The following is a 14305-nucleotide window of genomic DNA, read 5'->3' on the forward strand; positions in this document are numbered from 1 at the left end:
TAAAAGTTTGAGCCAGAAAGTTGAACACGTTACAGGTAGATTAAAACAGTGCAATGAAATAATTTGCTAAGCGGAAATGCATTGGTGGTTCAGTGGTAGAATTCTCGCCTGCCACGCGGGAGGCCCGGGTTCGATTCCCGGCCAATGCAACAGCTGCTTTTTTTTTTTTTTAACTCTCCACTCATTGCCCAAACATATACTAAAAACATCTACTGAAAAACAAATAGAACAAGATTTTGGAAACAAACTTTACATTTAGATCTTTAGCTACGGATATTTCAGTTTTGATTAACAATTTTTTTTCTCCCTCTTTCTTCCGTTTGCTTTTATAAATTTAGTCTGCAATGTTTTATAGAGGAATAACAAACATGCGCTTCACCATTTGAGTGCTGCATTTGCTCAGTAGCACTATAAAATTAAGTAGCCTTCAGCCAGAGAAGTTCCAATCAATACAAAGAGACAAACGGTTTAGAGCTCCAATAGCTGCATTTTTGTATGAAGAAAAAGACCTACTAGTTATGCAAGAACATACATCACCTTTACCACCATTACTAAAAGTTATTATCACTTGTCAGGATGGCCGAGCGGTCTAAGGCGCTGCGTTCAGGGCGCAGTCTCCTCTGGAGGCGTGGGTTCGAATCCCACTTCTGACAAATTGATTTTTTCAGGTCCACCGCATCATCATCTTAAATCCTTTGCTAAATTCCATATTCAGACGTCCTTTTACAATGCCCTTGAAATTATGTCCAGATTGCATTATGTTCTTCTTTTTATTTATTTATTTATTTATATTTATGTTCTTCTTTAAATCGAACTGCAATCTGCTTTTTCCTGGTACTAGGCAGAGACATTATTATCTGATGCCCTTTTGGAAAATTGAGGTTAATCGTCTCGGAGCTTAATCGACAGCAATCACAAATCACTTGACAACTTAAAAATGTGCATCTGTTCAAAGCTGAATGATATACAAATGCATGGCAACCTGAAGGTGCACCTATCAGGCAGTTTTTTTTTTGTTCCCCACTATGTGGGGTTTCAACCCACAATAGAATTGCTACTACATCTTTTTTTAACAGGTACCAAGAAACATGAAATCCTTCCACTGTTATTGGGAAAAAGCTTTAATCTTCCAATTTCCTAGATTGGGAAAAAGCTTTATCGCTTGAACAGGGACTTGGATCCAGATTCTTATCATCTGAGCCATCCAAGATTTACAATCAGAATACTTATAGAAGGAAAAGAATATTTCAGTCCATAATGTATCCTTGGTGTGACTGACTATCATTGCAATACAATGCAGCACCACGCTCCTGAATTTGGGACTGTTTCTGACACAACCCAACACAGCTGTCAGGATGGCCGAGTGGTCTAAGGCGCTAGACTCAAGAGCTATCTCTTCCCTACATAGGGTGTTCTAGTCTCCAGATGGAGGCGTGGGTTCAAATCCCACTTCTGACAGATTCCTTTTTTTTTTTTTTTTTTTTCCTAATTATTACTTTTGTAATTACCTGAACTGCACTATTCAAATACTGCTTAGCTTCAAACTTTAGAAGACCTACAGATCTTTAAAACATATCAAAGACAGTTTAAGTAGATGTGGAATAAAAAATAGTGAAAGCCAACTGTTTTCCCCTAACTATCCACTCTCTTTTGGAAACACTTCATGTGAATTCATTTGAAAGAGCAGGGATTTCAGCTCAAAGAGAAACTCACGTTTATTTCTCACTTCTTTGTTCATATACTCCTTGAAAATATTTAGAGCTATGTATGATTACTGTTAAAATCGCGCAAGAAAAAGCAGCTGCAAATGAATGAGTACAGCAGCTCTGCAGGAAAGAAAAAGCTCAGATGTGGTTTTAAAACCAAGAGAGTTTCGCAGCAGGAGACAATCCCATTGCTCCTGCACTCCAGAACACAAACGAACAGCATACAAAGGGCAATGGGGATCCATCATAGAGGGAGGGGAGAATAGGCTGGTTAGGGTCCGTCATTTCCTGGGAAAGTGGGCGGGCGCTCAAGCTGTTTGCAGCCTCCTGATTGGTCTCCTAATCCCATCCATCTAGAGCGCCTGCAAAAATCCAGTGAGGCACAATGAAGTCCTTTAAGCAGTATTAAAACTCAGGTGCACGTTATGGTTTTTCTAACATTGTTATCAGTAAATTAGGTCCATTATTTCGTGTTCAATATATTAAGTGGTGCTTATATTCAGGACATTTCTTTCTGGGCTCATGAGTCCAAAGACGTTTTCCAAGTGCTTTCTGATAATGTCAGTAAGTTTAAAGAGAAGATCTAACTTGTTGCTTCTACCCCAGGTCCTTTGGCATGTTAGGCAAATGTGAGTACCACTACATTACAGAAACTCATCTAGAGGGCAATGCTGACAGTTTATTGGGCACTGGAATCCAAGAAATGTTGGTCCAAAGCTAATTTCAGCAAAGTGGTCTGAAATATTATTGATGCATTAAGATTAGCCAGACTGGGATGCCCAGTATACTGATTTCAAGAGTGAGCAACCCAGGTCCCAAGACCGAAAAAAATGTACGTTCCCTGACCGGGAATCGAACCCGGGCCGCGGCGGTGAGAGCGCCGAATCCTAACCACTAGACCACCAGGGAATCTATACAGACCTTTCATCAATCCTTTTCCACTGCTGCTTCTACCCCTGTCTGCAGTTCTTTGTTTTTCTTTCATTGTAAGTTGTAAATGCATATTTCAGCTTATCACAATACCCCTCTCCTCCAGCCGCTTCATTGGCTCCCTGTCCATTTCCCAATACAGTTTAAACTCCTCTTGCTGACTTACAAGTGTGTTCACTCTGAAGGCCCCTCTCCCCCAATATCTCTCCTCACTTATCTCCCCCTGGTGATCTTTGTTCATCGGGCAAGCCCCCTCTTATCTGTGCCCTTCTCTTCCACTGTCAACTCCAGCCTGAATCAATACTCATGCTCCATCCCTGGCAGTCTTCAAATCCAAGTTAAAGGCCCACTTTTTTTGAAACTGCTTTCAACTCTTATGTCCCACTCACTGCTATCAGATACCTATACCCACTATAATATCCCCAACCCTGAAAAGTCCTGTCTAAATTAGATTGTAAGCTCTTCAGAGCAGGGACTGTCTATTGTATGTTAAAATGTACATTTTAGAATTGGTTAGGAAGTTGCTTGATTGGTTTTTAATTGTTTATCAATATCTTACATCAAGGGTATAGCTACTGTTGAGCAAGCCTTTCCCTGCAAAAAGCCCAGAGTTGTCCATTTGTAGGAGCTGCTTCCGACCCAATATGTCTACTGAATTTTAATCTTTCAGTCCAAGAGGCTATCAAGCTGCTAAATGATGTTATTAAATAGCAAGATTCTATTTCCAATTTGACCTAAATTGCAACTACCAAGTAATATTAAAAAGAAAGACACAAAATATTGCATGCCTAGATAGTAACATAGTACATGAGGGCAGATAAAGACGTGACCGGTCAAGAGTAAACCAAAGTACTGTCGAAGGCAAGTTTAGAGCCCTAACTTCAGTAGTCATGATAACCCAGTGGTCCCTCTAAGGCACCAGACTTAAGAGCTTCCTCTCTTTCTAATTCTTACATTAAAAAAAGTATAAACCCCAACTGTGCTATTCAAACTCAGCTAAGCCTCTCCTTTTAGAAGACCGTCCTGGAGGTATGAAAAGCAATTTGAATAAGTACTGACAGCCAACTTTTCCTGCCTCCTTGCCCACTAACCATTTGACTCTTTTGTGGATACACTTCAGACACCATTTAGATTAATTTACTTTAATCATTTTTATTAACTTTTCAAGTATAATTTACAGTCAAATAAAACAAAGCAAGAAGCATTCAATGAAATAAGTCCCAGAATCAACACAAATAGATCAAAACAATTGTAGAAGAAACAATCCCACCCGACCCAAAAAAGTATTTTCCATGTGATAAACCAAATGGTCCCGAATTTTGCTACACAAATGAGTTATCCTACTAGTTTATGCTGGTTTATTGAATGATGTTACATTTTCCAAGTACAAAGTGTATTAAGTCTCATTCCAAGCTATGGGTTATTAAAAATAGACAAAATCATCCCATGTGGGAACAACATTTCTTTCAGGTATAGAAAATCTGGAGCTTTTAGCTCAGAAACAAATGCATTGGTGGTTCAGTGGTAGAATTCTCGCCTGCCACGCGGGAGGCCCGGGTTCGATTCCCGGCCAATGCAAAAATTGCTTTTTAGTTCACTCTTTAAAATTCCAACAAATAATCACAAAATCATAAACAGAGAGCAGAAAGAAGCATGATTTTTAAACAAACATGGTTGGGACAATGCTGTTTCTGACTTGGGCAGCCTGAATGGGCTGCATAGCTCTTTATTTAGTTTATTAAATAAATGTTGTAATGGGCTCAATTATAGTTACAGATATTTTAGGTTTTGATGAAGCATTCAGTATCCAGCTACGCTTTTTTAGATATTGATTTTGGGACTTATTTCATTGAATGATTCTTGCTTTATTTGTTGGTTTTTTTTTACTGTAAGTTATATTTGAAAAGTTAATAAAAATAATTTAAATTACTAAGAGAAAAGAATCCTAAACTCGCCCAACGTGGGGCTCGAGCCCACGACCCTGAGATTAAGAGTCTCATGCTCTATCGACTGAGCTAGCCGGGCAATTTTCCAAGGGAATCAGCTCCTACAAATGGACAACTCTGGGCTTTTTGCAGGGAAAGGCTTGCTCAACAGTAGCTATACCCTTGATGTAAGATATTGATAAACAATTAAAAACCAATCAAGCAACTTCCTAACCAATTCTAAAATGTACATTTTAACATACAATAGACAGTCCCTGCTCTGAAGAGCTTACAATCTAATTTAGACAGGACTTTTCAGGGTTGGGGATATTATAGTGGGTATAGGTATCTGATAGCAGTGAGTGGGACATAAGAGTTGAAAGCAGTTTCAAAAAAAGTGGGCCTTTAACTTGGATTTGAACACTGCCAGGGATGGAGCATGAGTATTGATTCAGGCAGGAGTTGACAGTGGAAGAGAAGGGCACAGATAAGAGGGGCTTGCCCGATGAGCAAAGATCACCAGGGGGAGATAAGTGAGGAGAGATATTGGGGGAGGGGAGCCTTCAGAGTGAACACACTTGTAAGTCAGCAAGATTAGTTTGGGAAATGGACAGGGAGCCAATGAAGCAACTGGAGGAGAGGGGTAATGTGATAAGCTGAAGTATTGAGGAAAATAAGAACATAAGCAATGCCTCCACTAGGTCAGACCCGAGCTCCATCGTGCCCAGCTGTCCGCTCACACGGTGGCCCAACAGCTCCAGGATCTGCGCAGTAGCCCCCTATCTAGACCCCTCTATCCCTTTTTCCAGCAGGAAATTGTCCAATCCTTTCTTGAACTCCAGTCCCGTACTCTGTCCTATTATGTCCTCTGGAAGCGCATTTCAGGTGTCCACCACACGCTGGGTAAAGAAAAACTCCCTAGCATTTGTTTTGAATCTGTCCCCTTCCAATTTTTCCGAATGCCCTCTTGTTCTTATATGTTTTGAAAGTTTGAAGAATCTATTCCTCTCTACTCTCTCTATGCCCTTCATGATCTTGTAGGTCTCTATCATGTCTCCTCTGAGTCTCCGCTTTTCCAGGGAGAAGAGCCCCAGTCTCTCCAATCTTTCAGTGTATGAAAGGTTTTCCATGCCCTTAAATCATAAGAACATAAGAACATAAGAACTGCCATCTCCGGATCAGACCCATGGTCCATCAAGTCCGGCGATCCGCACACGCGGAGGCCCAGTCAGGTATACACCTGATGTAGTTTTAGTCACCCATATCCCTCTATGCCTCTCATAAGGAGATGTGCATCTAATTTGCCTTTGAATCCCAGCACAGTGGATTCCTTGATAACCTCCTTTGGGAGAGCATTCCAGGCGTCTACCACTCGCTGCGTAAAACAGAACTTCCTGACATTTGTCCTGGACTTGTCCCCCCTTAGCTTCAAACCATGTCCTCTTGTCCATGTCGCGTTGGACAATGTAAATAATTTATTTTCCTGCTCTATTTTATCGATGCCTTTCAGCATTTTGAACGTCTCGATCATGTCCCCTCGCAGCCTTCTCTTCTCAAGGGAGAACAGTCCTAGTTTCTTGAGTCGTTCCTCATATTCCAAGTTCTCCATACCTCTTATTAACTTCGTTGCTCGTCTCTGCACCCTCTCTAACAGTTTTATATCCTTCTTTAGGTTGGGAGACCAATGTTGGACACAGTATTCCAAGTGTGGTCTGACCATTGCTCTATAAAGCGGTATTATGACTTTCTCCGATCTACTCGTGATTCCTTTCTTTATCATGCCTAACATTCTGTTTGCTTTCTTTGCCGCTGCCGCGCATTGTGCCGACGGCTTCAGGGTCCTATCTATCAGTACACCCAGGTCCTTTTCTTGTTCGCTCTTACCCAGAGTTGCGCCTGACATTCTATACTCGTATTCCTTATTCTTACTACCTAAATGCATTACTTTGCATTTCTCCACGTTGAACTTCATCTGCCATTGATCTGCCCATTTCTCTAACTGATACAAGTCGCTCTGGAGTTCCTCGCTATCCTCCTGCGATCTGATTGCCCGGCATAGCTTTGTGTCGTCTGCAAACTTAATGATCTCACTGGATATTCCGTCTTCCAGGTCATTGATATAAATATTAAATAGGATCGGCCCAAGCACGGAGCCCTGGGGCACACCACTAGTCACTTTCTCCCAGTCTGAGAACTTTCCATTTATGCCCACTCTCTGCTTTCTGTTTTCCAACCATTTGCCTATCCACCTTTGTATATCTCCCTCTATTCCATGGCTTTGTAGTTTCCTGAGAAGCCTTTCATGTGGAACTTTGTCGAATGCTTTCTGGAAGTCCAAATATATTATGTCCACCGGCATTCCACTATCAATTTGCTTGTTCACGGTCTCGAAAAATTGAAGTAAATTCGTCAAACATGATTTCCCTTTCCTGAACCCATGTTGACTGGGTTTCATCAAGTCGTGTGTATCTAGGTGCCGGACTATGCTATCCTTGATCAGTGCTTCAACCATCTTTCCAGAGACAGACGTAAGACTCACAGGTCTGTAGTTGCCCGGTTCCCCTCTCGATCCTTTTTTGAAAATTGGCGTGACATTCGCTATCTTCCAGTCTTCTGGTATCTGTCCAGTTCTGATTGTCAGATTGGCAAGTTTCTGCAATAGCTCTCCGATTTCAACCTTCAATTCCTTTAAAACTCTCGGGTGAATTCCATCCGGTCCAGGGGATTTGTCACTTTTAAGTTTGTCTATCTGGTAGTATATCTGGTCCAACTCCACTTCAACTGTGGTGAGGCTGTCTTCTATTACTCCACTAAACACTTTCACTGCTTCTGGTATTTTAGCGGTATCCTCCTCCGTAAAGACGGACGCAAAGAAGGAATTTAGTTTGTCAGCAATTTGTTTATCTTCCTTGATGTACCCTTTCCTTCCCTGGTCGTCCAGGGGTCCCACCGCCTCTTTTGCGGGTTTTTTCCCTTTCACGTATCTAAAGAAGGGTTTGAAGTTTTTGGCTTCTTGCGCTATTTTTTCCTCATAGTCCTTTTTGGCATCCCTCACCGCCTTGTGACATTTCTTTTGATCATCTTTATGTATTTTCCATGCTTTGGTTGTTTTCATGTGTTTCCATTTTTTGAAAGAGTCCTTCTTTTCTTTTATGGCTACCCTCACCTGTCTGGTAAGCCATGCCGGTAAATCATTCGTGTCGCTCTCCTCTGGACCCTCTCAAGTATTGCCATATCCTTCTTAAGGTACGGTGACCAATACTGAACACAGTACTCCAGATGCGGGCGCACCATTGCCCGATACAACGGCAGGATGACTTCTTTTGTTCTGGTCGTAATACCCTTCTTAATAATACCCAACATTCTGTTTGCCTTCTTCGCGGTTGCTGCACATTGTGCCGTTGACTTCATTGTTGTATCCACCAGTACACCCAAATCTCTTTCAGGGTTACTTCCCTCTAATACTAATCCCCCCATTTGGTAGCTGAACATCGGGTTCTTTCTCCCTATATGCATGACCTTGCATTTCCCTACATTGAAGTTCATCTGCCATTTATTCGCCCACTCCTCCAGTTTGTTTAGGTCCCTTTGTAGGTCCTCACACTCTACTGTAGTTCTAACCCTTGTACAGAGTTTGGTGTCATCCGCAAATTTTATAACTTCACATTTCGTCCCCGTTTCCAGGTCATTAATAAATACATTGAACAGCAGCGGTCCGAGTACAGACCCCTGCGGAACTCCGCTTGTGACCTTCCTCCAGCCTGAGTAGTGACCCTTCACTCTAACCCTCTGTCTTCTGCCTGCCAACCAGTGTTCTCCCTGGAGAAGCGGAGACTTAGAGGAGACATGATAGAAACCTTCAAGATCCTGAAGGGCATAGAAAAAGTAGACAGGGACAGATTTTTCAAATTATGGGGAACCACAAGTACAAGGGGGCACTCGGAGAAATTGAAAGGGGACAGGTTTAGAACAAACGCTAGGAAGTTCTTTTTCACCCAGAGGGTGGTGGATACATGGAATGCGCTTACGGAGGCTGTGGTAGGCAGAAGCACGTTACAGGGCTTCAAAGAAGGCTTGGATAGGTTCCTAGAGGACAAAAGGATTGAGGGGTACAGATAGGAGTAGAGGTAGGTTATAGGGATAGGAGTAGAGGTAGGTTATAGAAATAGACCATGCTCAGGCAATAGGCCTGATGGGCCGCCGCAGGAGCGGACCGCTGGGCGAGATGGACCTCTGGTCTGCCTCAGCGGAGGCAACTTCTTATGACCCATCTGTGTACGTCCCCTTCCACCCCGTGGTTCCACAGCTTCCTAAGTAGCCGCTCATGGGGTACCTTGTCAAAGGCCTTTTGGAAGTGATCATCCCATGTAACACTCTTGTATGTATTTACAATGAAAGAAAAACAAAGAACTGCAGACAAGGGTAGAAGCAGCAGTGGAAAAGGATTGACAAAATCCAGAGTCCCTGGTGGTCTAGTGGTTAGGATTCGGCGCTCTCACCGCCGCGGCCCGGGTTCGATTCCCGGTCAGGGAACGTACTTTTTTTTTCGGTCTTGGGACCTGGGTTGCTCACTCTTAGAATCAATATACTGGACTCCCAGTCTGGCTAATCTTAATGCATCAATAATATTTCAGACCACTTTGCTGAAATTAACTTTGGACCAACATTTTTTGGATTCCAGTGCCCAATAAACTGCCAGCGTTGCCCTCTAGGTGAGTTTCTGTAATGTAGTGGTGCTCACATTTGCTTAACATGCCAAAGGACCTGGGGTAGAAGCAACAAGTTAGATCTTCTCTTTAAACTTACTGACATTATCAGAAAGCACTTGGAAAACGTCTTTGGACTCATGAGCCCAGAAAGAAATGTCCACTTAATATATTGAACACGAAATAATGGACCTAATTTACTGATAACATAACGTGCAACTCAGGGTTTTAAAGAGGTTTTTAATACGGACAAGGGTGAAAGCTGCTTAAAGGACCTCATTGTGCCTCACTGGATTTTTGTAGGCGCTCTAGATGGACGGGGTTGGAACCCATCCAGAAGCAAATTATTTAGTAATCATTCAGATTTGTACAGATGCACATTTTGTCAAGTGATTTGTGATTGCTGTTGATTATGCTCTGACAAATTATAGTGAAAGGAAAAGTGTATCAGATTATGTCTCTGCCTAGTAACTGGGATAAAATGCAGATTGCAGTTCGATTAAAAAAAGAACATAATGCAATTTGGACATTAATTCAAGGACATCTGAATATAAAATTTAGCAAAGGATTAAGTTTATAGTGCACAAAAAGAGCTCAGTCTGTGAGAAGTGGGATTTGAACCCATGCGTCCAGGGGCCACTGCAACCAGGATGCAGCGCTAGGCCATCCTAAGTAATTCAAGAATGTGGTAATGGTGATGTAATTTGATTTTACAGCGTATCAGGGTAAGGGCTCCTTACTCCTACTTGCTTATCATTTCTATAAGCGCTGGTAGACTACACAGGCTATACATAAATGTATATTGACAAAAAGAAAATAAAAAGGAAAAAAATATATCAACCTTGAAATAATTATATGCTCATATTTTAAACCTCGTTAGAAAATTGCCCGGCTAGCTCAGTCGGTAGAGCATGAGACTCTTAATCTCAGGGTCGTGGGTTCGAGCCCCACGTTGGGCGAGTTAGGATTCTTTTCTCTTAGTAATTTAAATTAATTTTATTAACTTTTCAAATATAACTTACAGTAAAAAAAAACAACAACAAATAAAGCAAGAATCATTCAATGAAATAAGTCCCAAAATCAATATCTAAAAAAGCATAGCTGGATACTGAATGCTTCATCAAAACCTAAAATATCTGTAACTGTACTTGAGCCCATTACAACATGTATTTAATAAACTAAATAAAGAGCTATGTAGCCCATTCAGGCTGCCCAAGTCAGAAACAGCATTGTTCCAACCATGTTTGTTTAAAAATCATGCTTCTTTCTGCTCTCTGTTTATGATTTTGCGATTATTTGTGGGAATTTTAAAGAGTGAACTAAAAAGCAATTGTTGCATTGGCCGGGAATCGAACCCGGGCCTCCCGCGTGGCAGGCGAGAATTCTACCACTGAACCACCAATGCATTTGTTTCTGAGCTAAAAGCTCCAGATTTTCTATACCTGAAAGAAATGTTGTTACTACATGGGATGATTTTGTCTATTTTTAATAACCCATAGCTTGGAATGAGACTTAATACACTTTGTACTTGGAAAATGTAACATCATTCGATAAACCAGCATAAACTCATTTGTGTAGCAAAATTCGGGGCCATTTGGTTTATCACATGAAAAATACTTTTTTTGGTCGGTGGGATTGTTTTTTCTACAATTGTTTTGATCTATTTATTCAAATTGCTTTTCATACCTCCAGGACGGTCTTCTAAAAGGAGAGGCTTAGCTGAATTTGAATAGCACAGTTGGGGTTTATACTTTTTTTTTATGTAAGAATTAGAAAGAGAGGAAGCTCTTGAGTCTGGTGCCTTAGAGAGACCACTGGGTTATCCTGGCTACTGAAGTTAGGGCTCTAAACTTGTCTTCTACAGTACTTTGGTTTACTCTTGACCGTTCACGTCTTTATCTGCCCTCATGTACTATGTTACTATCTAGGCATGCAATATTTTGTGTCTTTCTTTTTAATATTACTTGGTAGTTTCAATTTAGGTCCAATTGGAAATAGAACCTTGCTATTTAATAACATCATTTAGCAACTTGATTGCCTCTTGGACGTTATCAGTAAAATGACTGAAAGATTAAAATTCAGTAGACATATTGGGTCGGAAGCAGCTCCTACAAATGGACAACTCTAGGCTTTTTGCAGGGAAAGGCTTGCTCAACAGTAGCTATACCCTTGATGTAAGATATTGATAAACAATTAAAAAACAATCAAGCAACTTCCTAACCAATTCTAAAATGTACATTTTAACATACAATAGACAGTCCCTACTCAGAAGAGCTTACAATCTAATTTAGACAGGACTTTTCAGGGTTGGGGATATTATAGTGGGTATAGGTATCTGACAGCAGTGAGTGGGACATAAGAGTTGAAAGCAGTTTTTAAAAAAGTGGGCCTTTAACTTGGATTTGAAGACTGCCAGGGATGGAGCATGAGTATTGATTCAGGCTGGAGTTGGCAGTGGAAGAGAAGGGCACAGATAAGAGGGGCTTGTCCCATGAACAAAGATCACCAGGGGGAGATAAGTGAGGAGAGATATTGGGGGAGGGGGGCCTTCAGAGTGAACACACTTGTAAGTCAGCAAGAGGAGTTTAAACCGTATTGGGAAATGGACAGGGAGCCAATGAAGTGATTGGAGGAGAGGGGTAATGTGATAAACTGGAATATTGAGGGAAATAAGTGATCATCCCATGTAACACTCCTGTATATATTTACAATGAAAGAAAAACAAAGAACTGCAGACAGGGGTAGAAACAGCAGTGGAAAAGGATTGATCAAATCCAAAGTCCCTGGTGGTCTAGTGGTTAGGATTCGGCGCTCTCACCGCCGCGGCCCGGGTTCGATTCCCGGTCAGGGAACGTACTTTTTTTTCGGTCTTGGGAACCTGGGTTGGTCACTCTTGAAATCAGTATACTGGGCATCCCAGTCTGGCTAATCTTAATGCATCAATAATATTTCAGACCACTTTGCTGAAATTAGCTTTGGACCAACATTTCTTGGATTCCAGTGCCCAATAAACTGTCAGCATTGCCCTCTAGATGAGTTTCTGTAATGTAGTGGTGCTCACATTTGCCTAACATGCCAAAGGACCTGGGGTAGAAGCAACAAGTTAGATCTTCTCTTTAAACTTACTGACATTATCAGAAAGCACTTGGAAAACGTCTTTGGACTCATGAGCCCAGAAAGAAATGTCCTGAATATAAGCACCACTTAATATATTGAACACGAAATAATGGACCTAATTTACTGATAACAATGTTAGAAAAACCGTAGGATGCACCTGGGAGTTTTTAAGAGTTTTTTTTTAATACTGACAAGGGTGAAAGCTGCTTAAAGGACTTCATTGTGCCTCACTGGATTTTTGTAGGCGCTCTAGATGGACGGGGTTGGAACCCATCCAGGAGCAAATTATTTAGTAATCATTCAGCTTTGTACAGATGCACATTTTGTCAAGTGATTTGTGATTGCTGTTGATTATGCTCTGACAAATTATAGTGAAAGGAAAGAGGCAAGTCCAGGCTGGTAAACTGGAGACGTCTAACCTCAATTTTCAAAAGTGTATCAGATCATGTCTCTGCCTAGTAACTGGGATAAAATGCAGATTGCAGTTCGATTAAAAAAAAGAACATAATGCAATCTGGACATTAATTCAAGGACATCTGAATATAAAATTTAGCAAAGGATTAAGATTATGGTGCGCAAGAAGAGCTCAGGCTGTGAGAAGTGGGATTTGAACCCATTCGTCCAGGGGCCACTGCAACCAGGACGCAGCGCTAGGCCAGCTTGACAAGTAATTCAAGAATTTGGTAATGGTGATGTAATTTGATTTTGCAGCCTATCAGGGTAAGGGCTCCTTACTCCTACTTGCTTATCATTTCTATAAGCGCTGCTAGACTACACAGCGCTATACATAAATGTATATTGATAAAAAGAGAATAAAAAAGAAAAAAAATATATCAACCTTAAAATGCTCATATTTTAAACACCATTCGAAAGTTGCCCGGCTAGCTCAGTCGGTAGAGCATGAGACTCTTAATCTCAGGGTCGTGGGTTCGAGCCCCACGTTGGGCGAGTGAGGATTATTTTCTCTTAGTAATTTAAATTATTTTTATTAACTTTTCAAATATAACTTACAGTCAAAAAAAAAAACAAATAAAGCAAGAATCATTCAATGAAATAAGTCCCAAAATCAATATCTAAAAAAGCGTAGCAGGATACTGAATGCTTCATCAAAACCTAAAATATATGTAACTATAATTGAGCCCATTACAACATTTATTTATAAAATAAATAAAGAGCTGTGCAGCCTATTCAGGCTGCCCAAGTCAGAAATAGCATTGTCCCAACCATGTTTGTTTAAACATCATGCTTCTTTCTGCTCTCTGTTTATGATTTTGCGATTATTTGTGGGAATTTTAAAGAGTGAACTAAAAAGCAAGGGTTGCATTGGCCGGGAATCAAACCCGGGCCTCCCGCGTGGCAGGCGAGAATTCTACCACTGAACCACCAATGCATTTGTTCCTGAGTTGAAAGCTCCAGATTTTCTATATCTGAAAGAAATGTTGTTCCCACATGGGATGATTTTGTCTATTTTTGGTCTTTCTAGCCTTTAGCAGGATTCAATAACCCATACCTTGGAATGAGACTTAATACACTTTGTACTTGGATAATGTAACATCATTCGATAAACCAGCATAAACTAGTAGGATAACTCATTTGTGTAGCAAAATTCAGGACCATTTGGTTTATCACATGGAAAATACTTTTTTTGGTCGGTGGGATCTTTTCTTCTACAATTGTTTTGATCTATTTGTGTTGATTCTGGGACTTATTTCATTGAATGCTACTTGCTTTGTTTGTTTTATTTGACTGTAAATTATACTTGAAAAGTTAATAAAAATGATTTAAAGTCAATTAATCTAAATGATGTCTGAAGTGGATCCACAAAAGAGTCAAATGGTTAGTGGACAGGGAGGCAGGAAAAGTTGGCTGTCAGTACTTATTCAAATTGCTTTTCATACCTCTAGGACGGTCGTCTAAAAGG

General features: G+C 40.8%; 12 non-coding genes across 12 annotated transcripts; 8 read left to right on the forward strand and 4 right to left on the reverse strand.

Annotated features, from left to right (window-relative positions):
- Positions 1–78: 78 nt before the first annotated feature.
- On the forward strand, positions 79–149 carry TRNAG-GCC. The gene has a single exon. It is a non-coding gene; the product is annotated as a tRNA-Gly (tRNA).
- A 421-nt stretch (positions 150–570) lies between these two features.
- TRNAL-CAG lies at positions 571–653 on the forward strand. Its single transcript has one exon. It is a non-coding gene; the product is annotated as a tRNA-Leu (tRNA).
- Positions 654–1349: 696 nt separating this feature from the next.
- On the forward strand, positions 1350–1458 carry TRNAL-CAA. Its single transcript has 2 exons — positions 1350–1387; positions 1413–1458. It is a non-coding gene; the product is annotated as a tRNA-Leu (tRNA).
- A 1085-nt stretch (positions 1459–2543) lies between these two features.
- Positions 2544–2615, reverse strand: TRNAE-CUC. Its single transcript has one exon. It is a non-coding gene; the product is annotated as a tRNA-Glu (tRNA).
- Positions 2616–4143: 1528 nt separating this feature from the next.
- Positions 4144–4214, forward strand: TRNAG-GCC. The gene has a single exon. It is a non-coding gene; the product is annotated as a tRNA-Gly (tRNA).
- Positions 4215–4588: 374 nt separating this feature from the next.
- TRNAK-CUU lies at positions 4589–4661 on the reverse strand. The gene has a single exon. It is a non-coding gene; the product is annotated as a tRNA-Lys (tRNA).
- Positions 4662–9022: 4361 nt separating this feature from the next.
- On the forward strand, positions 9023–9094 carry TRNAE-CUC. Its single transcript has one exon. It is a non-coding gene; the product is annotated as a tRNA-Glu (tRNA).
- Positions 9095–10153: 1059 nt separating this feature from the next.
- Positions 10154–10226, forward strand: TRNAK-CUU. Its single transcript has one exon. It is a non-coding gene; the product is annotated as a tRNA-Lys (tRNA).
- Positions 10227–10601: 375 nt separating this feature from the next.
- Positions 10602–10672, reverse strand: TRNAG-GCC. The gene has a single exon. It is a non-coding gene; the product is annotated as a tRNA-Gly (tRNA).
- A 1375-nt stretch (positions 10673–12047) lies between these two features.
- TRNAE-CUC lies at positions 12048–12119 on the forward strand. The gene has a single exon. It is a non-coding gene; the product is annotated as a tRNA-Glu (tRNA).
- A 1140-nt stretch (positions 12120–13259) lies between these two features.
- TRNAK-CUU lies at positions 13260–13332 on the forward strand. Its single transcript has one exon. It is a non-coding gene; the product is annotated as a tRNA-Lys (tRNA).
- Positions 13333–13703: 371 nt separating this feature from the next.
- On the reverse strand, positions 13704–13774 carry TRNAG-GCC. Its single transcript has one exon. It is a non-coding gene; the product is annotated as a tRNA-Gly (tRNA).
- Positions 13775–14305: the final 531 nt, after the last annotated feature.

This window comes from Geotrypetes seraphini, chromosome 12 (assembly GCF_902459505.1).
Source record: "Geotrypetes seraphini chromosome 12, aGeoSer1.1, whole genome shotgun sequence".
Lineage (NCBI taxonomy): Eukaryota > Metazoa > Chordata > Amphibia > Gymnophiona > Dermophiidae > Geotrypetes > Geotrypetes seraphini.